The sequence below is a fragment of the Chrysochloris asiatica genome, unplaced genomic scaffold, assembly GCF_000296735.1.
Source record: "Chrysochloris asiatica unplaced genomic scaffold, ChrAsi1.0 scaffold00335, whole genome shotgun sequence".
NCBI classification, from domain to species: domain Eukaryota; kingdom Metazoa; phylum Chordata; class Mammalia; order Afrosoricida; family Chrysochloridae; genus Chrysochloris; species Chrysochloris asiatica.
The window spans coordinates 629,111-640,425 of record NW_006408853.1 but is presented as its reverse complement, the minus strand read 5'-3'; the positions used below and the strand labels follow the sequence as shown (position 1 = coordinate 640,425).

Below are 11,315 nucleotides of genomic sequence, written 5' to 3'. Positions count from 1 at the left end.
CAAGAACCTGACACATCCAAACTGTTGACAGACAGGGTCCTGTTGGGAAGCAGGCTTGTGATTTCTTTGGCAGGGTCAGTGCTGAGCCAGGAACTTAAGAGAAGCTGGTGAGCAGCAGCCTGGTTATTAATGCTGTGAGACAAGAAAGTACTGGTTTCTTCCTCCTTGGTGAAAGAGGGATGACTTTTTAGGAAAGTCTGTGGAGGAATCCCAATGCCAAAGGGATACATCTTCAGAACAGGTAAATGTCTGGGTTGGAGGGGTGGAAGTGAGCTTCCCACATTTCAGCTTCATGACTTTTCAGCAGAGGCACTGGCATAGTGCCTAGTCTAATGTCCCAAATACTCAGCATTCCATCCTGGCCACCAGTAGCTACAACATGCTGTTGGTTGGGATGTCTGTCAACACAGTGGAGGGGCACTCAGTCACCAGTCAGTGATAATATCTGAGAGGGCTCATTTCCCAGTTGTCTGAAATCCCATATTTTTAACTGTCCAATTGAATTTACTGTCAAAATCTCAGGAGTTTGAAGGAAGGTTATAGCATGTAGGGTACTGCTATCAGCATTATCTATAGTTCTCACAGCTTCCTTGTGATCAGCTCAGAAGAGATTTATTCTGCCATCTTCACCAACCATGACAATTTCTGGGTTGTTACACACAACACCTGTACATGGTGCGCTGCTATAGGAAGCACTACTTGGCCCCATATGGTAATGAGCTGTTTTCCATTGATGGCTGACTGACAGAGTCTGGTTATTTTGGTGGTGAAGGAAAATCGTTACACATCCTGTTGATGAAGCAGCTACAATTCTTTCCTGGTGTAAAAATTGCAAATCCATGACATCCCCATAGTGTCTGATATCACACAGTAACTGATGGTCTCCTTCACACCCTCCATCAGAGTCCACGTTTCCAAAATCTCCAATTGACCACAGAGAAACATAGTTTTCCTCAATGTCCCAAGAGCCCGTAGTGAAGATCTCTGCTGTCTGGAGGTTCTCTGAAGGCACTGGTCGCCAATGGGTCTTGCTAATTTTCTGAGACACAAACTTGGCAAAAATTTCCTTCATGTCAAAGCCGGGAGTAGATACAACATATAGCACAAAGCATGCTTCAACTTGTTTATTCTTGTAGTAGCCAACCATACTGCCATTTTTGTTTAGGGTTTTTCCTGCTGATCTTTCTTTGAAGTTGTATTGTCTGTCGCTCTAGGGTTTCCAGGCTGGTCTGCTTGCTCTTTTTAGTGTCTTATCTCAGAAAGTTCTGGATGGGGCTCAGGATTCCACCTATGGTCTTATACACTGCAAAGGCTCTACAAGAAGGCTTATTTCACTGGGCAAGTTCTAGAACCCCATTAAGGTACTTCAATCAGTTATAGGCTGAAGGTGGGTTTTATGTCATTTTTATAAAGTTGTAATTCTTGAAATTTATGGGATTCAATAGCTACATCTTTCTTCCTTGAAAGGGTATAATAAATTGTGAAACAAGGCAAGAATTAAGATAAATTGGAATCCAAATATCACCTATATTGTTGGAAAAGGCCAAAATGCAAGATGTAGATGAGAATGAAAAGCAAATGGGTCTCCTAATACTGGACTCTTGTATTAGACAATTTTAACCAGTTATGGTAGTGCTGGGTCTCCATTTGATAGATCTGTCCCTGGAGGTATTGCAGATAATTCCTACTGCCTGTGGAAATCTGTCAGTGTGGGGGATGGAGAGAAAGAGTTCAATAGAGTCAAAGACAAAAACTGAGAATGAGAGGTAGAGATGGAGAGATAGAGATGGAAAGAGAGATAGAAGGCAGAAAGAAATATTCATATAGTCTTGGAATTCTTCTGTGGATAGCCATCTGCACTTAGAATGACTATTCTAGTTATGGTTAGCTGTCTTAGGCTGAGTTCTTTAGAGAAGCAAAGCCAGTGAAGCTCATATATCTATTTACAAAGAGAAATTCTTATCAAGGAAATAACTTACATTTGTAGAGATGGGCAAGACCGAAATCCATAAGTAAGATGTCAGGCTGAAGGCTTCTGTCTCATGAAATCATAGGGCCAATAAATGAAGATCAACACATATATGGAAGGCAGGCAAGTAAGAAGGCATGAAACTGATGATTCCCAGGATCAGGAGATAATAGAGCATGTTACTGGCTCATGTCGAAAGATCTGGAGGTCGGAAGATGAATCAGATGCAAGATTCATATTCAGCAGATAGCAAACAATCTTTGTTTGGGTGTCCAATATATTAGAAACATGCCATACCCCCAAGGAAACTTCCTTTCAGTTTATTGGCTGCTCGTAGCAGGCTTCATTATAGAGTTGATTACATTATATTAGAAGGCATCATGGGAGATAACTCCAACTCAACTGACAAAGCAAAGAGAATCCAGTCTTAGTCAAATTGGAACAAGCTGACATCTTAGCTATCTCAGTCTACCCACTGTCAACTTTGCAGCTGTATACATTTCCTTGTTCTTGTTGTTGTTAAGTGCCTTCGAGTCGGAGCCGACCCATAGCGACCCTGTACAGGGTTTCCGAGGGTGTAAATCCTTATGGGAGTAGAAAGCCTCATCTTTCTCTTGCGGAGCGGCTGGTAGTTTCGAACCACTGACCTTAAGGTTCGCAGCCCGATTCGTAACCACTACGCTACCAGAGCTCCTTAAGTCATACATAATCTCTAAATAAAGACAATTACAAAGTAATACTTAATTGTAAGATTAACATGACACAACTTGCATATGTACAACTGAAAACACACTGACCCCATTTATATCTTTTGTTTCACAAATGAAAAACATGTTTCACAAATGAAAAATATTTGATGCACACATAAATGGAAATCATCTCATAACAATTACAGTGCTTTTTTCTGCAATGGTTCACATGGTCATAGCTGGTATTTATAATTACCTTCTTCTACTATCCATTCCATATTCCCTTTGGCTTTGGCAAGCACCTCAGCTGGTCCTAGTTCCTTACCAGATGTGGTGACCAAAACCTTCATTATTGAAGGATCTGGGCCATTGGTAGACTTATCAGAATTGTGTTTCTGTAGTTTACAATTGACTTTTATCACTGGGCATGGTAGTACTAAAAGACACCCTAAGGAATCACCTGGATTCCACATATATTTTTCTTTACCTCCATTTTGCAATGTCCATCTTATTTGTCCTTGGTAATCAGGATTAACCATACTACCTAATACAGTAACTCCCTTTGCCTATTGATCTAGAGACATGAGGATCCCAAAGTGATAATAGGGATATTCCTCACTTCCAGTTCAATTAAATCAATATTGTGTCTCCAGGTGGGAGTACAGACCTAAAGATCATAATATAGCAGGGACAGAAATCAAACATTTTGTGAGTGGGTCACTAGGAGTAATAACGAGTGGTGCCACTTCTATTTCTTCCCCTTTTTTCCTGGACCTATGAATCCTGGCTATTCGAGAAACAGTACTATATATTAGATGCTAGTTTAGAGCATATACAGCCTCCTTGAGAGCATTGCCCCAACCTTGTAAGATACTGCCATGTAGTTAGTATCATAATTGTTTTTTTTTAAATAAGGTTATCCCATCCTTTGATCTAGTCAGCGGCTTCAGGATGATGAGAAACATGATAAGGTCAGTGAATTCCATGAACATGATCCCATTGCCACACTTTATTTGCTGTGAAGTGAGTGCCTTGATCCAAGGTAATATTGTGTGGGATACTATGATGGTGGGTAAGGATTCCTGGTTTGGTGCTGTGTGGGATACTATTATGGTGGATAAGGTGTCCTGGTGTGGTGCTGTGGGTTAATATGCTGGACTACAAAGTTGGTTTGAACAGCAAGGTTGGCAATTCAAGTTTACCAGTCACTCCTTGGAAACCCTATTCATGGTTGCCATGGGTTGTAACTGACTTGACAGCAATTAACAACAAAGCACTCTGTAAAACCACAAATGGTAGCTTTGGCAGAAACATTGCATACATGGAAGGCAAATCCATATTCTGAGTAAGTATCTATTCCGGTTAGAACAAAACTCAGCTCTTTGGTGATGGAAGTGATTTAATACAACAAACCTGGCATGTGATTGCTGGCTGATCTCCATGAAGAATGGTCCAATATTGTTAACTCAATGTTGATTTCTGTTGCTTGCAGATTGGGCATTTAGCAGTGACTATAACTACATCAGCCCAACCACATGATGCTGGGTCCATGTATAGCCTCCATCCCTGCCACCATGGTCACTTTGTTCACAAGTTCATTGGAAAAAGACAAGAGTGGCTGGAAAAAAAGGATTATTAGTTTCTCTAGGTACACATCTTTTAATGAATCTGGCTTGAATTTATGGCAGTTATCTGTTGATGTATAGTTGCAGCCATTTTTGAATTATCTTCAGCAAAATTTTATTTTTATGTGATATCAGTGATACTGTTCACTGCTTTCTGCACTCTGTTAGGTCACCGCTCTTTGGAATAGATATAAATATGGATCTTTTCCAATAATTTGATCAGGTAGCTCTCTTCCAAATACCTTGGTCTAGATAAGTGAACACCCCCAGTGCTGTATCAGTTTATTGAAAGATTTTAATTAATATTCTGTCAGTTACTGAAGTCTTGTTTCTTGCCAATGCCTTCAGTGCAGCTTGAGCTTCTTCATTTTGTACCATCAGTTCTTGATCATATACTACTTATTGTAATGGTTGAATATTGACAATTTATTTTTGGTATAGTGACTCTGTGTATATCTTCTACCCATTTTTGATGTTTTCTGCATCATTCAATATTTGCCATAGAAACCTTCAGTAGTGCAAGTAGAGGTTTGAAATTTTTTCAGTTCTTTCAACTTGAGAAGTACTGAGCATTCTTCCCTCTTGGTATTCTAACTCCAGATCTTCATACATTTCATTTCAATACTTTACTTTGTCTTCTCAGGCTGCCCTTTAAACTTTTCTGTTCAGTTCTTTTACTTCCTCTCATTTTACATTCACTGTAGCATCTCTACTCTGGAGAGCACATTTCAGAGTCTGTTCATTCTTTTTCTTTCTTTCTTTCATGTCTTTTAACTGACCGTTTTCCTTCTGGTTACATGATTTTCTTGATGTAATCCTACAGCACTCTGTTCTTTAGTTATTAGTGTCTAATTCATAAAATATGTTCCTGAAATGGTTTCTAAATTCAAGTGCAATATGTTCAAGGCCATACTTTGGCTCTTGTTTTAATTTTTTTTTTTTTTTTTTTAAGTTTAAACCTGAACTTTTCTATAAACAATTATGGAAACAATTAATGGTTTTTCTACAGTTGGTCCTTGTCCTTATTTTGACTGATGATATTGAACTTCTCTACTGTCTTGTCTCTTCTCACAGATGTAGTCGATTTGATCCCTGTGTATTACAACTGATGAGATCCATGTGTATTGTTACCTTTTATTTCTTGTAAGATATCTCAGCAGATGCCTCAGACAATTTTATAGGTGATCTCTTAGACAGTTACTTATCAGGCACACCTTGCTTAATCTCATTACCAGAGGCAACAGGGCTGGCTCTGTTGGCAGAAGTGATTTAACTGAATTTAGAGATTCTATGTCCCCAGCTTCCTGATTATCTGCCCATATGTATCTATTCCAAGTTTCAGAATCCCAATTCTTCCCGATGAATCTCTTTACTTTGACATCAGACACCATTTGAGGTTGAGAACTCAGTGTTGAGATTCAGCCACTCTCTTACAATAAAACTCTGGGTTTAGTTTTTGGCAATTTCAGCTCTGCCATTAATAGAAATAATGCTTTTCTTCAGAGCACAAGTGGAAACTTTGAAGTCTTTTTTGTGACCCTTGAACTGTGACCCCCTAGCCCTGCACTCATCTCTTTCTTTTACCACTTGGTCTACTGTAAATAGGACTAACTGAACAGCTACTTTATGCTTCTCATCCTTAAAAAAAACAATGCATAAAAGTACCAAAAACCCTATTACTCAGTCTCATCTGTCTCTAGTACATGTTCTATTGGTGTTGATATTTTGCATATTAATATTGCTACTTCATGCCATGAATTATCAACATCTTGACTCCCTTTACTGGTGGGGGCAGAGATATCAGTGCCTTTAAAATTAGTCAGACTTCAGAACCAATTTATAAAACCTATCCTTATGATTTTGTTTTTCTAGAGCCACTCTTAGTACAAAATGTCTAAGGCTGGATTCTCTAGAGAAGCAAAATCAGTGAAACTTATATGTGTATATAAAGAGATGTTGATATAAAGGAAATGACTCACACAATTATAGAGGTCGGCAGTTGTAAATGTGGATAATTTCAAATCATTGGGTAAGATGTTCAAGTTAGAGGCTTCTGCAGGGTTGTTGAATTAAGATCGGCAGGTCAGAAGTCAATGGCAGACAGGAAGGCAAGAAGGCAGGTAATATGGCAAGGACTGATAATTCCCAGGACCACAAGTAATAATGTAGGTCACTTGGATCAGGTCTAAAGAATTAGAGGTCACAGAACAAGCCCGATGTAAGATCCAGATCTAGCAAGGAGCTAATAAGCTTTGCTGGAGTGTTCAATATATTAGAAGCAGGTCACATTCCCAAGGAAACTTTCTTTCAATTGATTGGCTGGTCAAGGCAGACACAATCATAGAGTTGATTATATTATATTATATTATTATATTATATTATATTTGATCATGGAGTATAACTAAAGCCCAACTGCCAAACCACAGAGAATCCTGACCCAGTCAAGTTGACATAAAATCCTAAATATCACAGGAGCAGAATGAATATCAGAAGGAAGTATCAGCTTTCTCTAGATTACTCAGCCTCAAGAACAAGACCGTCTAAGCTTCATCTTTTCAGCTTTACCAGTCAATAGGTCTTAGAGAGAATATGAGGAGCCAGGCTTGTCAAATCAAAGAAATTCTGAAGAAGGATACATTAAGACTAAGGGAGAGATTTCTTCTAATTAAAGTTTTGTTTATTAAGGTGAAGAAAGGAAATACAAAAAATAGTTTCAGTTGCTTAATGACCATGATATCATAACATTTTAGACAAACTATTAAGGTTCAGAAAATGTAGATGTATTTCACTACGTTTTTATGCAGTGGAGGGTCCTTTGAAGGTATATTTTACAGATTTGACTTCCCCCTCTAATGTCTAGTAGACCCCCATAGCATCTTCAAACTGACAATTTAAACTTTGCCTAGGCTCATTGATTTGTTCAGTTTGATGCAACTACCACAGTGATCTACCACTTTTCTTTCAGTATTTTGTACTGTGGTGGTTGGATGATATTGTCATGCTTTTTTGTTGTTGTTAAGTGCCAATGAGTCAATTCTGACCCATAGTGATCCTGTATAGGGTTTCCAAGGAGCAGCTGGTGAGCTGGAACCACTGACCTTGTAGTTCAAATGACTTTGCAGTTTAACACATTAGCCCACAGCACCACACCAGGATCAGGACTGTTATTCTTTAGGGTCACCCATAGTAGACAGGTGTCAGTGGACCTTCCAGATTAAGACAAACTAGGGAGAAGGAAGAGATGGTTCACTTCTGGAAAATTAGCCCCTTAAAATATTATGGATAGCAGTGGGGCATTATCTGATATAATTCCAGAAGATAGGATCCTTAAGTGAGAAGGCACTCAGAATACTTCTCAAAGTAGAGTTGAACTTAATGACTTAGGTGGAGCAAAGTTTTCAATGTCTTCATTTGCTGAGGTGACATGAATCAAAATGAGAAGAAACAGCTGCAAACATCCATTAATAATCAGAATGTCAAATCCATGAAGTATGAAACCAGGAAAGCTGAAAGTGTCAAAAATGAAATGGAAAACCTATGGGTTTATATTCTAAGCATTAGTGAACTGAAGTGGACAGGTATTGACCATTCTGAATCAATCAGATGAATTTTGATATGGCGAATGATACATTGCAAAGGAGTGCTGTCATATTTATGATGAAAAGAATGTTTCAAATTCTATTCTGAGATACGATGTTGTCCACGATGGGATAAAATCTAAATGCCTATAAGGGAGATCAGTTAATATGACTCTTATTCTAATATATGTAATAATCACTAATGCTAAGGATTATAAAATTGAATATTTCTATCAAATTATTCAGTCAAATATTGATCAAGCATGCAATCAAGATGCATCGATAATTATTGGTGATTGGAATGCCAAAGCTGGGGTAAAGAAAAGATCAGCAGACAGAATACAGCATATAGCACTTGAAATCCCATGAAATAATTCTGCAAGACCAACAGCTTTTTCATTGCAAATACCTTTTTTAACAATATAAATTGCGACTTTATATGTGGGACTTCCAAGAAGGAGTACAGAGGAATATAATAGATTACATTTGCAGAAAGAGATGATTTAAGAGCTCACTCTCCTAAGTCAAAAGAAGGCAATGTGGGACAAACCATCATTTGGTCATATGCAACTTAAACTTGAAGCTGATTAAATTAAAAATAATCTACGAGACCCAAAATACAATCTATAGTATATTCCAACTAAATTTAAATATCATTTAAAAATAAGATTTGAAACGTTGTACATTATTGACTGAAGACCAGAGGCTTTGTGGCATGATATCAGGAACATTATACATGAAGAATGTAAAAGGTAAAAAAGAACTAAAGAAAGAAAAGATCAAAATGGATGCCAGAAGAGACGCTGCAACTTGCACCTGAATGTGGTGGAGTAACTAAAGTGAATGGAAGAAATTATGGAGCAATGGAGCTGAATAGAATTATTTTAAAATTCAATTTCATCATCAAAGAGTGCATTTCAAGATATATCTTAAAGTGGAATGTTGTCTGTGATAAGATAATATCTGTATACCTACTAAGAACATCCTGGTATGATGCTTAGGATGAGCACTGGATGACTAATAGCAAGATCAGCAGTTTACACTCACTAACTACTTCCTGGAATCCCTATACAGGATCATTATGAGTCAGAACGGACTTGGCAGCACTTAACTACAACAACAAGGAGTATCATCTAAAGCAACTATTATTCAAATTTTTACATGAATCACCAAAGCCAGTGGTGAAAAAAATTAAGAATTGTATTAACTTCTTCAAACTCCTGGTGAGGCACTGTAGGATAAGCACTGGATTGCTAACCATAAGGTCTTTGGTTCAAATACACCAGACGCTCCTCATAAACCCTATACAGGTTGTTATGAGTAGGACCTGACCTATGACACTTAATTACAAAAATTTCTTCAGTCTAAAATGGATCAAATGTGCATAGATAATCACTGGTGATTATAATGTGAAAGTTGGGAACAAAAAGGAGGTTTATATTCTAAGCATTAATGAACTGAACTTTGCATACAGATGTATGCAAAGATAAACAGACCTAAAAGACTAAAAAGAGTCAGAGATAGTTGCAACAACAATACCAACAACAAAGTCATAGTGTACAAAGTAATAAGTAAATGGAAAATATAGCCTTGGTGATGAATATGACACTGAAGATTGCATGATGCAATTTTGCCTAATTAACAACTTCTTTACTATAAATATTACTTTTCTACAACATAAGCACTGCTTGCTGAAAGTGAAGAGGATTTCAAATATTTACTGATGAAGATCAAAGACCACAGCCTTCAGTATCAATTGCATTTCAATGTAAAGAAAACAAAAATCCTCGCCACTGGACCAATAAACAACATTTTTATCAATGGAGAAAACATTAAAGTTGTCAAGGACTTCATTCTTCTTGAATCAACTATCTACAGTTATGGAAGCAGCAGCAGTCAAGAAATCAAACAACGCATTGCATTAGGCATATCTGATGCACAAGACCTTTTCAAAGTGCTGAAGAACAAGCATGTCAGCTTGAGGACTAAGGTGTGCCTGACCCAAGCCATGGTATTTTCAATAACCTCATATATATGTGAAAGCTGGACAGTAAATAAGGAAGACTGTAGAAGAATTGATGTTTTTGAGATGGTGTTGGAGAAGAATATTGAAAGTTCCATGGGCTGCCAAAAGAACCAACAGATCTGTGTTGGAAGAAGGATAGCCAGAGTGCTCCTTGGAGCCCAAGATGGCCAAACTTTGTCTCTCCTACTTTAGACATATTGTCAGGAGGAACCAGTCTCTGGAGAAGGATATCATGTTTGATAAGGTGGAGGGTCAGCGATAAAGAAGAAGACCCGCAACGAGATGGATTGGTAAAGTGGCAGCATCAATTAGCTCAAGTGTGGCAACAAATGTGAGATTGGCCCAGGACCAGGCAGTGTTTCGTTCTGTTGTACATAGGGTCGATATTAATCAGTCCTGACTTGATGGCACCTAACAACAACAACATACATGCAGATGGAGTTCTGCTGTGCAATAAGCACTAGACTGCTAACTGCAAGGTCCATGGTTCAAGCCCACCAGCCACTCCTCAGAAACCTTATACAAGGTAGTTAAGAGTTGGAACCCTGACTTGACAACACTTAACAACAACAACATCAACAACAACACATGCATGCTGAAACTGCCAGGTAAAACATTAAGGAATAAAATTGACTGCATCTGCAGGAAGAGATGATACAGAAGTTCAATATCATCAGCTAATACAAGGCCAGGCACCAACTGACCATCAATTCTCATATGCAAGTTCAGATTGGAACTGAAAAAAATCAAAACAAGTCAACAAGATCCAAAATACTAACTTGAGTACATCCCCCATGAATTCAGAGAACATCTCAGGAACAGAGTTGATGCATGAACACTAATGACAGAAGATCAGACTACTTGCAGAATGACATACATAAAGAAAGCAAAATATCAGTAAAAAGACAGAAAAGAGAGCATCTCAGGCAAGATGGCAGAGTAAGCAGATGTACTAAGCTTACCTTTTGTAACAATGACTAAATTTAACAGATACACTTCACAACAACAACAATGGTGATCCTGGACCCCTAAGAATCAGAGGCTAGAATGGCAAAATGGCTTGATTGCTAAGTAGAAGATGAAGATGAACAGTGAGAGAGAAGAAAAAGAGGTAGACTTTGACTGGTGTGGTATGGGAGGAACATTGTGAACTTTTGCTATCATTGATACAGCAACTTGCAGGCACAGAATGCAAATAAAGGATGTCAGTAATGTGATGCAATTCTCCCTTTTTCTCAAGTAGTCCTGGTGGATGGTGTGGCTAATACCTCCCTGCACTGACCCAGTAGCCAATAGCACCCCTCCTTTGCAATGTCTGCTCTGCCTGGGGTTGGGTGTCTTACATAATACCACTGCTTCTGGAGAGGCATGACTATGCTCCAAACTGTCCTACCCAAGCAATGAACAGAAAACTGAGTTCACACTTCA

General features: G+C 38.3%; 1 pseudogene; it reads right to left on the bottom strand.

Moving 5' to 3' along the window:
* Positions 1-372: 372 nt before the first annotated feature.
* LOC102834009 lies at positions 373-1,072 on the bottom strand (annotated as a pseudogene).
* Positions 1,073-11,315: the final 10,243 nt, after the last annotated feature.